Here is a 14,801-nt window from a genome sequence, read left to right on the forward strand (position 1 = left end):
AACAGTGGTCATTTTGGGGTAATTTTACTGGCCGCCTATTCTTCTATACATATTTTTGTATTATTTTAATTTCCTAAAATGAGCATATATGAGTTTCATAGTCTGAGCAGGGAACAGGAAAGGAAATTTTCCTTTGGGGGAAAACCATGTCCTCTGTGACACAGAAGGCCTGTCCACCAGTCCCCCGTACATTCCTTTAGCATCTCACCGCCCAAAGCCCTGGGCGTTATCTAGCCGCTGCCCAGACCTCACTCCCGACTCCTGATCACACTCCTCTCAGCCCCTTCCTCCTGTCCCAGCCTGTGGCACCACGGCATCAGCCAGCCAACCCCAGACCTGCCAGGAGGCCAGGAGTTCAGTCGAAACTGCCTCCCTGCCCCTGGAAGCATTCCAGGAACAACCATAGCAAGGGCCCCGGTGTGCCAGCGACAGCACCGGCCCCTCCATTTCTGCAGAAACTCTTGAACTGAGCCACGCACAGAGCATCTGAATTTCCCAGGAGCAGGGCTCATCGTGGGACACCTCAGGAGCAGAGCCCCAGGCCGCAGGGAAGGGCTACCCCAGCAGGAAAGGGGAGGGGCATCTGGGAGGTCTGGAGAGCACGCTGGGTCTCCAATATCATACCCCTGATGATACATGTGGAATTGCCGCTGTTACCAGGGTCCTATAGATGAAATGTCACAACTGCTCTCTTGCTGAAGCCACAGGAGATTGGGAAAGTCGCCAAGAGACTCAAGAAAGGAAAAGTCAACCCGTGGTCAAGAAAGGAAGATGTGGGTTTGATGATTAAGTGTGAAGTTTGAGATCTAGAGGAAGAGGTTTCAGACTCCTCTCTGCCCCAACCCTAACCTGGCCAGGATTTCTGCCCAAAGACCTATCTGAGACTGGATGCATCATGTAAGAAAAATAGGATTTAAAACTCCATCCCCCATGATGCCCAGCCCTGAGCCATCAGCAGTGTGCACTCAACACCCTTTGGTTGAACCAAGCTCTTATGGAATGACCCTTCCCTCTTTTGAAAATCACCATTTATCCAGAGCCTTCTATGGATCAGGCACTATGCCATGTGCTTTACCTACGTCAAAACCCAGTAAAACATCACACAAAGCAAGTGTTATTGCTGTTTTTTTTTATAGACGAGGAAACGGCATCCCACAGAAATCAGCGTAACTAGCCAAAGGTCCCATAGCCCATTAGTCAGCTATTATGGCAATAATGCTACATAACAAATAATCCCCAAACTCAATCAACAAGCATTTACTTCTCCCTGACAGATGTGGCTCTGCTGGGCTTGGCTCCAGCTTGTGGGTTGGTCTGTTTCTGGAGTCTTCTCATTCTCCTGGGATCCGTAGTTACCCACAACACATGCCCGTCATGGCAGATGGTAGCAAAGTGACATGCCAGGACAAGACATACAAATACCTAACAGCCTGTTGGCAAAACGAAGCCTCATGGCCAAGCCCCACATCGATGGGAAAGGGAAATGTATTTCACCTCTTCTGCTGGGAACTAGTGCAAGGTCTCATTGCAAAGGGTGTGGATACATAGTTTTAGTGGCAAGAATAAAGGAATGGAAACAATAATAAAATCTACCTACATAGCTAGTTGAGAGGTGACGCCAGGCTCAAACCCAGATCCTTCTGAGGCCCAAATCCATAGTCACCCCACTTCTGTCCTCTGTCCCTCCACAGATGCGGGCGGTATAGAGGGAGGAGCCTGAAAGCGTTAGCAGCCCTCAGGAGGAACGTGAGCGCAGTGCCTGGTGCATCTTGCTGTGCAATCACTTGCCCTGGAGGAACAGGGTGCTGGACCTTGGACTTGACCAGCCGGGGAGCCAGGGAGTGGGAAGCAGTGCCCCACACCAGGGTCAGGTTCAGCAGCACCACTTGTTCCCTGCCCACCAGGGGCCACTGAAACTGTTCACTCATCCCCAGCTTCTGGGTAAGAGTGTACCCCGATATCTGGGACAGTGCCCCTTCTACATTTGGAGGCAACATCCCCCATAATACTTCATGCAATATTCCAACATCTGGAACATTACTGGGGGGACAACACCACTTATATCTGGAACAATTAACTTCCAACATCTAGAGCTCAAGATACCCTCAAATGGACATGACAGTCATAGGGAATAGCCAGGGTCCTGGGTGTGGGGTCTGATGTCTTGGGTTCCAGTCTCAGCCCTGATGCTGATTTGCGCATCTCTGGGCCTCCAATTTCTTATTTGTAAAAAGGGCGAGAGGTAGGTTACTGTGTGTGTCTGAGAACCTTCCCAGGCCGCAACTTTCTGGGTCCCGAGAGGCCAGTGTACTGGTGGTGGTATTCCAGACTCTGTGTTTGACTATGTGTGACGAGTGGGCTCTGTCTGCCTTTTTGTCTCTATCCCTGTCACTCGATATCCAGGCAACCTAAGTGTTCATTAACAGAAGAATGGATAAAGAAGATGTGGTATCTATACACAATGGAATATTACTCAGCCATAAAAAAGAATGAAACCATGCCATTTGTAGCAACGTGGATGGACCTAGAGAATATCATACTAAGTGAAGTGTCAGACAAAGAAAGACAAATATCATATGATATCGCCTGCATCTGGCATCTAAAACAAATGATACAAATGAACTTATTTACAAAACAGAAATAGATTCGCAGACGTGGAAAACAAACATATGGTTACCAAAGGGAAAGGAAGGGAGGGATAAATTAGGAGTTTGGGATTAACAGATACACGCTACTATATATAAAATAGACAACCAACAAGGATCTACTGTATAGCACAGGGAACTATATTCAATATCTTGTATTAACCTATGATGGAAGAGAATCTAAAAAAGAATATATATATTTATATATAAATATAAATATGTATATATAACTGAATCACTCCGCTATACATCTGAAACTAACACATTGTAAATCAACTGTATTGCAATAAAAATTAATTTTAAAAACCTACTTACGGGGCTTCCCTGGTGGCGCAGTGGTTGAGAGTCCGCCTACCGATGCAGGGGACATGGGTTCGTGCCCTGGTCCGGGAAGATCCCACATGCCTTGGAGTGGCTGGGCCCGTGAGCCATGGCCGCTGAGCCTGCGCGTCCGGAGCCTGTGCTCTGCAACGGAAGAGGCCACAACAGTGAGAGGTCTGCGTACTGCAAAAAAAAAAAAAAAAAAAAAGTGGAATCTCAGACCCCACCCCGGAACTCCTGAACCAGAGTCTGCATTTAACAAGATCCCCAGGTGATTCGTGTGCACATTACAGTTTGAGAAGCTCCAGCGTAGCAGAACCCAGACCTGCTCTTATCTGCTCAGGTCCCTTTACCATTACTCGCTGGCTCCTCCAGTGCCTGCATCCCAGCAGCCCACACCTGTGTCTTTGCTGGACGGCTGCCCTTGAGGATGCTCCAGGCCCCTCTGCCTGCAGCCCAGAGAGCCAGAAGGGCCTCGAAATTTACATCCTCCCAGGAGTAGCCCCTTAACCCAGAGGTTCTGGAACTTTCACAGTTCCTGGAGCCCTTGATGTCTCAGTAATTTTTTCACAGCACTTACTCCAAGGCCAAAAGAACTACCTAACGATTCCATTCATTAAGTAGTGAGATCCAAAGAGCAAGTATTTATATCCTAACAGTTTAGTAGCTATTTAAAAATACAATGTACACAAATTCAAACAAAATATATTCTTGTTTCATTCATCAATAATCACAAGTTCATATTAATGGGAAAAGGATGCCTGTTGGGTACTGCACAACTTTTCAATTCTTGGAATCAGATTGGACACCACCCTCGTTTCCTTTCCCACGTTGATTTTCCCACAGTACTTGCTTTTTATCACAGCTGCTGGTTTCACCTAACAGCCGGTTTCACAAAGATATGACATCATCCTAAAGAATGTAGGGCAATCTAACATTGAAACCGTGAACTATGTCAAGTGTGGTGTCTGGCAGCTGTAGCTGTGTTGTCCTCAAAATTAAAATATCCCAAGGCACCCTGGGTGCCTTGGCACAGTTTGGGAAACATGGCCTAACCTTTGATGGAGGGTGTTGGGGTATAAATACCCCAGCTCCCTCGCTCTGACAGGGCTGACTCTGAGGAGTGACCTGCACTGTCTTCTGCTAGACTGAACCAACTTACCGTCTGCAGAACTTGGTCTTCTTCCCTTTCTTTCTCTTCCCTTCCCAGTCTCACTTCTGCACCCCACTGTTTTTTCTTGTGAACGCTCCTTAAGTAAATCTCTTTGGCACGAACCTTCATCTTAAGACCTGCTTCTGGAGTACCCAGGCTAAGAAAAAGGTGACCAGGAAGAAGCAAGTGGGGACGGCTGGTGGCAATTAGGAAATATTGTCAGCAGGGGAGAATGTGGGTGCCTCACCTTCCTCCGTGGCAGTGAGGCAGGGAGATCAAGTCCAAGAAAGCTAATGAGGTGGAATTAGCAGCCTTGGTCACTGACCCTATAGGGATGGTGAGAAAATCTCAGGCCGCTCTGGGTTTGCCCTCACATGGAGATGCCATTAACAGCCATCTGGAGACTGAGGGCTGGGGTGGGTTAGGGGCACGCTAGCTAGTGTATTTTTCTACATGTTGAGTTCAAACCCTGAAATCTCACTTCTAAAAAAAAGGAGAAAGTGGAGCAGGCAAACTTCTCCACCCACTTTTTAAAAAGGCTCTGTTTAAACGTGCACTTGATGTGCTGTTCCCAGCTTCATTAACCCCCTAATAATTATACTAATTACTGCGCACTCTCTGTGTAAGGATGTGTTCAGAAGCTCCAGCTCACGCTTGGCTTCAGAAGCAGACAATGTGTTCCTCCCGCGCGGAGTGTTGCCGGTACACCCTGCACTGTTGCCGGCAAACAGAAGCCGCACCTGTTGAATGTCATCCCTGGGGAGGGGGGAGGGGGGAGGGCGCAGCTTGAGCGGCTGGCAAGCGATCACAGTGGCAGAGCCACGCACGCAACTGAGCCCAGATATCCAAGACCGGGGTCCTCAAAGCTTTTGTTCTCTAAGACGGCCCACGGTGAGGGGGTAAGACGTCATCTGCCAACAGCCCATCTGGGGACAGGAGCCGCGCTAACTGTCCTCCAGCTAACGACTCATTTATTCCTCCCAACAATCTTGAGATGGGGCCATTGTTGGCCCCATTTTACAGGCAAGAAGTCTGAGGCTCTGCTACATCTTTTTCTTCATTCCCCTCGTATATACTCGTATGTGGCACTGACCCCTCTGTGCCGTCACCCGGTCACCTTTATAAATTCAGACCCGAACACAGAACACAGCTCCTTTTATTCTGGAAGGAGAACAGCAGAGATCACTCCTCTGCAAAAGGGCCAAGAGCTCCAAATGGAAAGGGGCAAGGGGTGACCTCCTGGCAGAAGGGGACCCCGTGAGGAAGACAGAGCAGACACAAGCTGTGATTCACAGGCAAGGCCAGGCCAGGGTTTGGGCTAGAACTGGATCCACAGATGTGATGGACTAAGGGGCACGGTGCGGGGGGTGTGTGTGGGGCTCCTGCACACATGGGGCTGGTAGGGGCAAACTGAGAGCCACGTGGTGCGAGCTTTCTGATTCTTCCCTGTGTCTGGGCCAAGCCAATTTAAACAGGGCCTTGTTCCTGCCAGTCACATAAGCCAGGGGAGCCCCAGACAGGACGGGACAGGGAATTCTAATGAGCTGGATGAAAGTGCCTGTATCTGGGCTTGGCCGGAAGGCCCCGGTCTTGGAGATGGTTACCTGCACCCAGAAACACCCCTGGGGTCGGGGTGAGGAAGTGTTCTCGGTTGAGGCAAACTAGGGCAGGTAAGGGCAGGGTGCCTTTGTCAGTTGGAATAAAGGACAGATCAGAAAAAGCTGTCCCTCTGGGCAGACACAGCCTCTTAAGGGCAAGTGCTTTAGGGCAAAGAACACGGCACCCCATCCTCCTGCAGACACACAGCTCTGCTGCAGGGCAGGACGGGCACCTGACAACAGCCTCCTCTGGGCACCTCTAAGGTGTGGACAGCACGACTGCCAGGGCCAGCTTGTTTCTGCCCTCAGGGAATTGGCACCTCATGGACTGAGGTGGAAAACAAAAAACGCTATGGGCGCATAGATGAGAGAGAGCATCTCAGGAAAGGAGCTTAGCTAAGTCTTGGCAAACGAGGAAGGGTCTGACAGGCTGACGGGGAAAGGGCGCTCCTGGCCAAGGGAACTGCTAGAGCAAAGGCTCAGAGGTGGGCAAGTGTGTGGAACATCAGGAAATTTGGAGTAGCTTGTGGCAGGGTCTGGGGAGGGGTAGGCCGGAAAGCTCTTCTCAGCCCTTCAGTACATTGTCCTCCTGCCATATTTTGCAGTGAAGTTCATCTCCCTCATCAGAATTAAAGCTTCCAGGGATCAGGGCCCCACCTGCAAAAGAAGCCATTATACTGCACCCCTCCACCGAGGCCCCCCAACGCTGAGGAGTCAGGAAATAGGCCTGGGGAATAGGCAGGCCCCGAGTCAGTTTCAATTCCAGGATCTGCCTCCATCTCTAGCTCCCCATTTCCCTTTCTGCAGGAAACCATCCAGGACCCAAACTTCAAGCTGTTGATGAATTGTGGAAAATACTCGAGAAACTTCCAGCAAATTCTGGAACTGCATGCCATTCCTCAGCAAAATGTGGAGCCCTGGGGGCGGGGTGAGGAGTCCAGCTGGCTCCCTCCCCTTCCACGATGCCCTTGATGATGAGTTCCATACCAGAAAAAATAAATCAATCAGTGGGCGTGTTTTCCCTCGGGGCTCGGCAACGACAAAATCGTAATGAATGTGAATGTTTCTGGGTTATGTGTTGGAAAATTAGCGCGGGCTTGCATTAATTGAGATTCAGTTCTTTATGTATATCAATTCCCTTTTATCCTTCTGGGATTTGCAGCCGGGACAAAGATGCTGAGCAACAGATTAATCCAAGTGTTGTCAGTGACAATGATAAATGGAGATTTAAAAGCCTACACTGAGATAAATTACTATTAAAACTCAGGCCTCCCCTCTCCTGTGAGGTCTGCAGAAGCAAGAATGTGTGAAGACACCAGGTTGCCTCTCAGTACGCTCACTCCTAGACTTTGGATGGTGGTGTCTCCGTCAATGGAAGATCTTTCTTTGCCTTAAGTGTTATTATTCCTTCCAGATTGATCTGTCTTCTTCCTGCTCTCTGCACCCCCCTGGGCCACTGGATACCTTTTTCTCACATGGCTTCAACAACTAGCCACCTGCACACCTGTGCCCGTCCTCTGAGCATCTGTGCCCTGAACCCAGCTGCCCTGGGCACCTCCCAGGACCTCAGACAGCACATCTGAGAATGAGCATGCTGTTTCTACCCCAAGACTTGCATTTTTTTTTCTTTTGGCCGTGTCGTGCGGCATGTCGGATCTTAGTTCCCCGACCAGGGATCGAACCCGTGCCCCCTGCAGTGGAAGCGCGGTATCTTAACCATTGGACCGCCAGGGAAGTCCCCCCAGATTTGCTTCTAAGTCCGTGTTCCCCGTCATTCACTTGGACCACCATCCACTCGGCTGCCCAAGTCGGAAACATCATCCGACTCCTCTCTCCCTCTCAATCCCCTACCCAATCAGTCACTCACTCCTCCATCCCAGGCCTCTTCTCCCCATCCCATCCCACTTCCCTGGATCAGACCCTCAGCAGCTCACCCTGGGGTGTGGTAAGTGCCTTCTCTGTGGTCTCCCGGGCTGGAGTCCCCATCCAGCAGCCTCTCCAACCTGCAAGTCCATGCTCTGCCTCTAACACCCCTCTGCCCCGTTTCTCCCTGCTGTGGTCTCTCTGGAGACGCCCCCATGGTGCTCAGGGCGAAGTCTAAACTCTGAGGCTCTTCCTGATCTAGCCCCAGCCTCATGCCTCCTGCTGGGAGCCCACCTGCCATCCATCAAGATCCTCGATGTCTCAGGAACACACCACACTGTTTCTTGTGCCCTCGACTTTGTACCTTTTCCTAGGGATATCTTATCCACCCCTCTCTGCCAGCTGACCTCATGCTAGTCCTGAAAGCCCACACTCAACTGGGATGGGGCTCTGGTTCTGGCCTCGGAGCACTTGGCCCAGTTCTTCTGCAGCGTGTGCCACACTGGCTTGTGTGTTCGCCATCACTTTCTTAATTGTCTCACCCAACTGTGAGCCTTGGGCATCAGGGTGTAGGTACCAGAGGTGTGTGCATGGGCAGTCTGTGCCCGGCCCTGTCTGCATTTGAGGCATGAAGGAGAGGAGAGCATCCGCTTGCAGTCAGAAAGACACACGGGCGACAGAGGAGGAACGCTGCCCTCCCTGACACTCGGGGGCTTGCCTGTGGCCACCTCGTGACAGCCGAGAACAGCAGAGCCCTGAGGCCCTCTAGCCCCAAGCCCTCCCGTCTCAGCTCCAGCAGAGTTCCCAGGATTCCACTCTCTCCCTCAGAAGGCACAGGATTCCCCAAACAGCAGCTGGGGCCCCTTCTAACAGTACCTCACGGCTGCTGGCGGGAGGGAGATACCGCGGAGAGGAATGAACTCATATTAGTTTATTCCCAAGATTAACAAACTGAAAGTTTCCTTCATTAAAATTGCAGCACTGCAAACACGTCCTGGTAAACTTGGACAGGAAAGCTTCTCTCCAAGGGATAAGAAGTTGTTTCGAGATGAAGGAGTTATCTGACTTGTCGCATCTGATTTTTCAGGCAAAAAAAAAAGCACCTCTATCCCTTTTTCTGTCTCCTATCTCACTCTCCTTCTCTTTTTCTTCCTCTCTCTGTCCCCCTCCTCTGCCCCCTCCCCCTCTTCCACTGCGCCCCAATCCCAGCTGCAATTTCCCAGATGAAAACCAAAGACGTGGCCTTATAAGTAATCAGCCGCTGCAGTCTGGGGGTGAATATTCAATTAGTTCCAGGCCAGGGATTCCTGATCAATATTGCCTTCTCGAGGCAAAACAGTGTTACAAACCCTCTTATTAAGCAATTCTAAGGCCTGGTGCCGATACCCATGACTGGTAGCTAATCTGCACTTTAATTAATACCTGCCCCTTGGTTAGCTAGAGCCATGGCTCACTCAGGGGTGGTTTTCAGCCCCCCACTCCCCCTGCTGTGAAGCTGGTAGGAGCATGGCTCTTGTATGAGGTTGTGGTCACGTGGGAAACCCAGCCTTAATCTAGCCCTTTGGTGCCCAGCCCCAGGGGCTGAGAAGTAGAATAATAGACCCTCAGGAATGGAGGGGCCCACGAAGCCCAGATTCAGGGAAGAAAACTGCCCCAAAACACACCCATTCATACACTCACATTTCACATCTCTACCAAGTGACTGTTCATCATCTACTTGCACACCTTCAGTGATGGAGAGCTCACTACCCCACAAGAGACCCTGTTCTCCGGCCAGCTACGATTACGAGTCAACTCCTCCCGAGACAGACTCTGCCTCCATTGGTCCTGGCTTTGGAGTTCAGTCCTGCCAGGCTCCCTCTCCCTTCAAATATGCCTGCCACTCCCTGTCCCAGCGCTTCCAATGGCTTCCTTGGCCTATGGAAGATCCCGTAGTAGTTGGCATTAAAAGGCCTCCATAGTAAGAACAGTAACATCGACAATCATAATTTGTTGAGTGTTTACTCTGTGCCAGCCCCGTGCCGAGTACTTTATGTGTGTTTTATAATCCTTGTAATAGCACCATGAGGATGACGCTGTCGTTATTCCCTGCTTTACAGCCAGGGACACTGAGGCAAGGTGGACTCAGGTGACTTGTTCAAGCCACAGATCTAACAAGGCTCCTGGGCAAGGCTTCCCTGACTCTGTCTAAACAGTGTGTCTACCCCCACCCTGGGCTCCTGTCACACCTCATATGTGAACTGCCACTGCCCTCATTTCTGGGGATTCACTTGGATGTAAATCTTTTGCATGTTTGTCTCATGTACCTCTCTCAGGCAGGGGCTGGCTGCACCTCATTCATTTTGGAATACTTAGAATGGAGCTCAGCTCTTAGATTGCGCTTGAAGGAACGAGTGAGCTAAACTTCTGTGGAGGCTGCTGGGGCCCAGACTGAAATGCCCCCAGCTAAGATATCAATCAAAGAAGAAACTAAATGTCAGGGGAGCTCCACAAAGACTACCTGGATATACGTACAGAGAAAAGGCAAAGCAGAGTGGCAGAAAGAGCCTCAGACCGGGGGAATCAGGAGCCCTGGGTTCTTGGCCCAGTTCTGCCAGACTCTTTATGGTATGAGGGCAAGTTCCTTCTTCTTTCTGGGCCTGGGCTCCCCATCCACAAGCTTTGGTTTGCACTGACGGCTTCTAGACCCTCGGCACTATTAGCCAGAGGGGGGCACTTTGACCAGGGCTCCCCAGCTGTGGCTTTTGGGTGGAGTCTGGTCAGCAACTCCCCAGCTGGCCCCACTGCTACGGCTCCAGACTGCTGGGCACTGCCTGTCGCACCGTCACCACTTCCCCATCTCCTGGCTGAAGGATGCCCAGAGAAGCAACGGTAATAGCAACAATGGCCGCAGCTAACCCTCAGACGGCACTCTCTGTGCATCAGGCATGGTTCTAAGCACTTTACAAGTCCAGTTCCCAAAGGTGGGATGCCCTGGAGGACCTTTCCAGGGTCGACTGTCAGCCTGAGGCTGGGACTCCCTCTGTCCCCAGTCTGGGCCCAGAACCCATGGCCAGGTCCAGAGGACAATCCCCTCTCTCAGCGGACGACCCTGCTTTCCGATTCACTGAGAAAATAAAAGCAACCAGACAAGACTTCACCCCTCCCTCTCCCTCGCAAACCTTTTAACCCATCTGCCTTTACACCCGTGCGACGAAACATGCAAATCGGATCATGTCCTGTGGCTGTGGCTCTCGGCCACTGCATGGCAGTGGGCGGTGATGGCGAGAAGGGAAACTGGACCCTGAAGGGTGCATGAGGGAGTTAACAAGAGAATCTCTGAAACACACGAGGCACAGCGTCTGGCCCAGAGGAGGACTGGGTGGTGGGCTAGCATAGCGGGAATGACACTCCAATGCCAGCGATCCACACGCATTCGCCACTCGCGCTGTGCGAGGCGCTCAAGTAAGTGCTTTCTGGACGCTTACTTCCCAACAACTTTGCACGTGAGCAAAGAGAGCTCACAGACATCAAGTCAGCCAGTCAGGAGGCGACCAGTTATCTGACACCAGAACCGCCACGTGAGCACCCCGCTAGACTGCCGCCGACTGGGGCTGCCCTTCCCTCTCTGACCCACGTCAGCGCCCACTGGTTTACTGACGGAATCAGGTCTCCTCACTCCTAAGCCATCACTCTTTTTTTTTTTTTGCGGTACGCGGGCTTCTCACTGTGTGGCCTCTTCCGCAGCGGAGCACAGGCTCCGGATGTGCAGGCTCAGCGGCCATGGCTCACGGGCCCAGCCGCTCCGCGGCATGTGGGATCTTCCCGGACCGGGGCACGAACCCGTGTCCCCTGCATCGGCAGGCGGACTCTCAACCACTGCGCCACCAGGGAAGCCCCCTAAGCCATCACTCTTGCCCCTGTTACCCCATTACCCTTTTCTGCCTTTTTTCTCCTCAGTACTCAGGCACCATTAACATCTGACACCAGGCATTAACGTCTGACCAACATCTGACCAGGCACTCAGGCATTCCCTTGGTGACTGAAGCTCAGACTAATGATTGTAACGTGACGCTTTTATAAGTCATGGGTTGGCCCCAGGGTGGGAGACGGATCCCAGTGGAACATGCCACGTGCAAAGAAGCCTCTGCTGGGGACTCAGACGGGGACAGAAGAGGACATCTGGGTCATTTACTGCCTCTGTGGCTTATCCAGATGGATGGGTGTGAGTTACCTTGGAGACGGGATCTCCAGCCTCCAGAATGACTTCCAATGACCCCGGCCATCTGGCTTCATGCCCTTATGTATGTATGTATGTGTGCGTGTATGTTGTATCAGGACGGGTCTGTGTAACCCGCAGAACATGCAGAAGCAGTGGTGTGTGACCTCTAAGCCTAAGTCACAGAAGACATTGCTTCCGCCTTCCTCTCTACCATCACCCTGGTGGTGGCAAGGGAGGGGGGAGTTGCCATGTTGTGAGGACGCTCAAGCAGTTCTGTGGCAAGACCCCCATGAAAAGCAACAGAAGCCTCCCGCCGACAGCCAGCATCAACCTGCCAACCACGGGGGGTGAGTCACCTTGGAAATGGGACCTCCAGCTCCAGCTGAGCCTTCATACGTGAGACCTTGATCCAGGACCATCCAGCTAAGCTGCTCCCAAGCCCTGACCCACAGAAACTATGACAGATCATTAGCGCTTATTGCGGCAAGCCAATATTTTGGGGGTAGTTTGTTATACAGCAGTTGGCAAAGGATTCGGTGGGACCTCTCCCCGCCTGCACCCCCAGATCTACCCTGTAAACAGATCTAAGTGGCATTCGTGTTCTGAAGAACTGCTCATCCAAGCACATGCTTGCAGGAGTGACCATGTTCTCTGGTACCACCCTGCCCACCGGGAAGGAAGCTCCTGAAGGACCAAGGTTTGAGGGCGCTACCTCCAAGGAGCCGTTTCCATGCCCCAGGAGGTCAGGGGATGCTCCGGTTGTGAAAGGGGATTTTGGATTTATCTCGGATCTGGGGCTAAGAAAAACCAAACCTTGATCATGACAAACCTCTCCGTGTGTATATAGATCAGTAAGTATAGGCAGCACTTCCTAGTGTGGGATGTAACGACCGTTTCAGGGAGGTTTGCTTCGAATAAACATTAACAAATTTAGTGGAGCAGAGGTTCACTTACTCTTTCAGGAAATCAGCTCCAGGATGGGGCCAGCTGGTGTCAGACCCTCTGTAGAAGGAGTGCATTGAGATCTGGCCTGACCTTGGACTTCAACTTTCGGCTTCTGAGGCCCCTGCAAGTGAGTTGGAGAAGAAGCCTCCAGAAACAGGCCGAAAGACGCTCTGGCTTCTGAGACCTCCCAGCCTTGGATCCCATACAATTCTTCGGTTGCCTTACGCTCATCGAATCCCGCACTGCGTTTTGCCAAGTACAGCGAGTGTATACTTTTAAGAGGAAATTAATGCATATGTTTCTGATCCATCTTATGTGGAAACGATCAAAATATTGTGTCTGAAGTAAAGTCATATCCAGAAGAGGCTTTGGGTAGTTTTGCCAGGTTTTGATGAATCTCTTTTCAGGATTGGGTTCTGGCCTCAGCGTCTGCCAAAGTCTCAAAAGTCGGTGCAAACACCGTCTCCTCCAGGAAGTCTCCCCTGGGGCCCCAGCCGCCTAGAACTGCCTCTTCTTGGCGCACAGGGGGCTCCAAATCAGGGCCACAGCCTATGGAACTGTTCTTTTTGCCCGGGTCACAGTCCTCCCAACCAGACTGTGAGTTGCCCCAGGGCAGGGGCCAGACATGCTCCTCCCTGAGATTTGCCAAGACGCACCTGCGCAGGCTCACGAGGTGCGTGTCAGGAGGTGAGGCCACACAGGGGAGGCTGGACCAGGAGGTGAGGCGAGGAGGCAGCCAGGGCTTTTGGGCTTTCCTGCTCTCGGGCAACCCCACCCAGGGTCTCAGTGGGTCGTCTTACAGTTTCTGCCGACCTTGGTGTGGCTGGTAATAACGGTCCTGCCTCTTTCCTTCTTCTGAGGCGCCTTCCTGTTATTCCTCTACAGCAAAAAAGAAAAAAAAAAACAACAGGGTCATTTCCTGAGTGACAAGGGCCCACAACCGGAGTCCTGTGTTTTCCTTCCAAAGTCCATGGGCGGTGTGTTCCAGTTAAGCACTTAAAGTGAGCCCTCTGTGCTGGGACAACTGGGGGTGGGGTTAGGGGGTTAATGTCTGGGCAAGTGGAAAATACCCTCGAATGTCCTCTCCGGAAACAGAGAAACGTTGCTTCCAAAAACCTAGCGGGAGTTTTGGGAGAAGTGGCAGCCTCGGACGTCAGGGAGAGAACATTCAGGAAGGTTCCTCAGCCAGGCTGCCGCCTTCCACATAACCTTAGAGAGCCAGCATCCTGTTTGGCAAGACTGAGGAAGCTACTCTTGCAGAAACATCTAGCAACTCACGCTACGCTCTGGGAACCACAGACCCCCTGGCTGCATCACAGAGCTCAGACGGGGGACGGCACGTGGGTTTCCTTCTTCCTGTGTAACTGCGTGTGCGTGTGCGTGTGCGCGTGTGTGTTGTGGGGAGGGGAGTAGGATACACATGTTTACAATAGGAGACACAGAAAACACAGAAAAAAATTAAGAAGGGCTCGTAAGCATCACACACAGTCCACCCAATCTTTCCCCTCCACATGTCCAGAGCCGGCATCACAGGCTCGAGACGCTTCTCTTCTGCCTTTGTCACTTCACGTGATCATATCATCATCATTTCCTGCGTCACGAAGTGCTCATTGGAAATACCATTTGATGGCTACGTAACATTCCACGCACTGGCTATACCACTGCCAACTTTAGTTTTTCCCTGGTAATGAGCAAGAAATGCTGGAATTCATCTTTGTATGGAAGTCTTTGTTTAGATCTCAGATTACTTTCTTGTTCAAACCCTAAAGTGATATTATCAATTATGAATATCTTAAGGCCTCTGATTCCTATTTCTGAATTCTACTCCAAAATGCCAATTTGGACTCCTATTCAAATCTCCTATCCACTGACTCTTCAGGCAAACTTAAAGGTTATGCAGACCAGCCCTTTATTTGGCAGATGGGGAAACTGAGTCCTGCGGAAGAGAGGGCCCAAACCTCACTCTGGTTAATCAGAGCCTGGTCTCTCCTGAGCACCTGTGTGTGGCCATGCCTCGGAGGAGGAAGCAGAAGAGGAAGACGTCACGGGGGCTCTCCTCCCGGAACCCTCACTCT

At 51.4% G+C, this 14,801-nt stretch overlaps 1 long non-coding RNA gene across 3 annotated transcripts in view; it reads right to left on the reverse strand.

Moving 5' to 3' along the window:
- LOC137212705 (uncharacterized) overlaps nucleotides 1-14,801 on the reverse strand; it is a 200,174-nt gene that overhangs the window by 26,877 nt on the left and 158,496 nt on the right. For all 3 annotated transcript variants that reach the window (XR_010937590.1, XR_010937589.1, XR_010937591.1), the window contains 2 exons: nucleotides 12,736-13,605; nucleotides 2,961-3,110 (listed from right to left, as the gene is read on the reverse strand). This is a non-coding gene — a long non-coding RNA (uncharacterized lncRNA). The remainder of the gene's footprint in view (nucleotides 1-2,960; nucleotides 3,111-12,735; nucleotides 13,606-14,801) is intronic.

The sequence above is a fragment of the Pseudorca crassidens genome, chromosome 19, assembly GCF_039906515.1.
Source record: "Pseudorca crassidens isolate mPseCra1 chromosome 19, mPseCra1.hap1, whole genome shotgun sequence".
NCBI lineage: Eukaryota > Metazoa > Chordata > Mammalia > Artiodactyla > Delphinidae > Pseudorca > Pseudorca crassidens.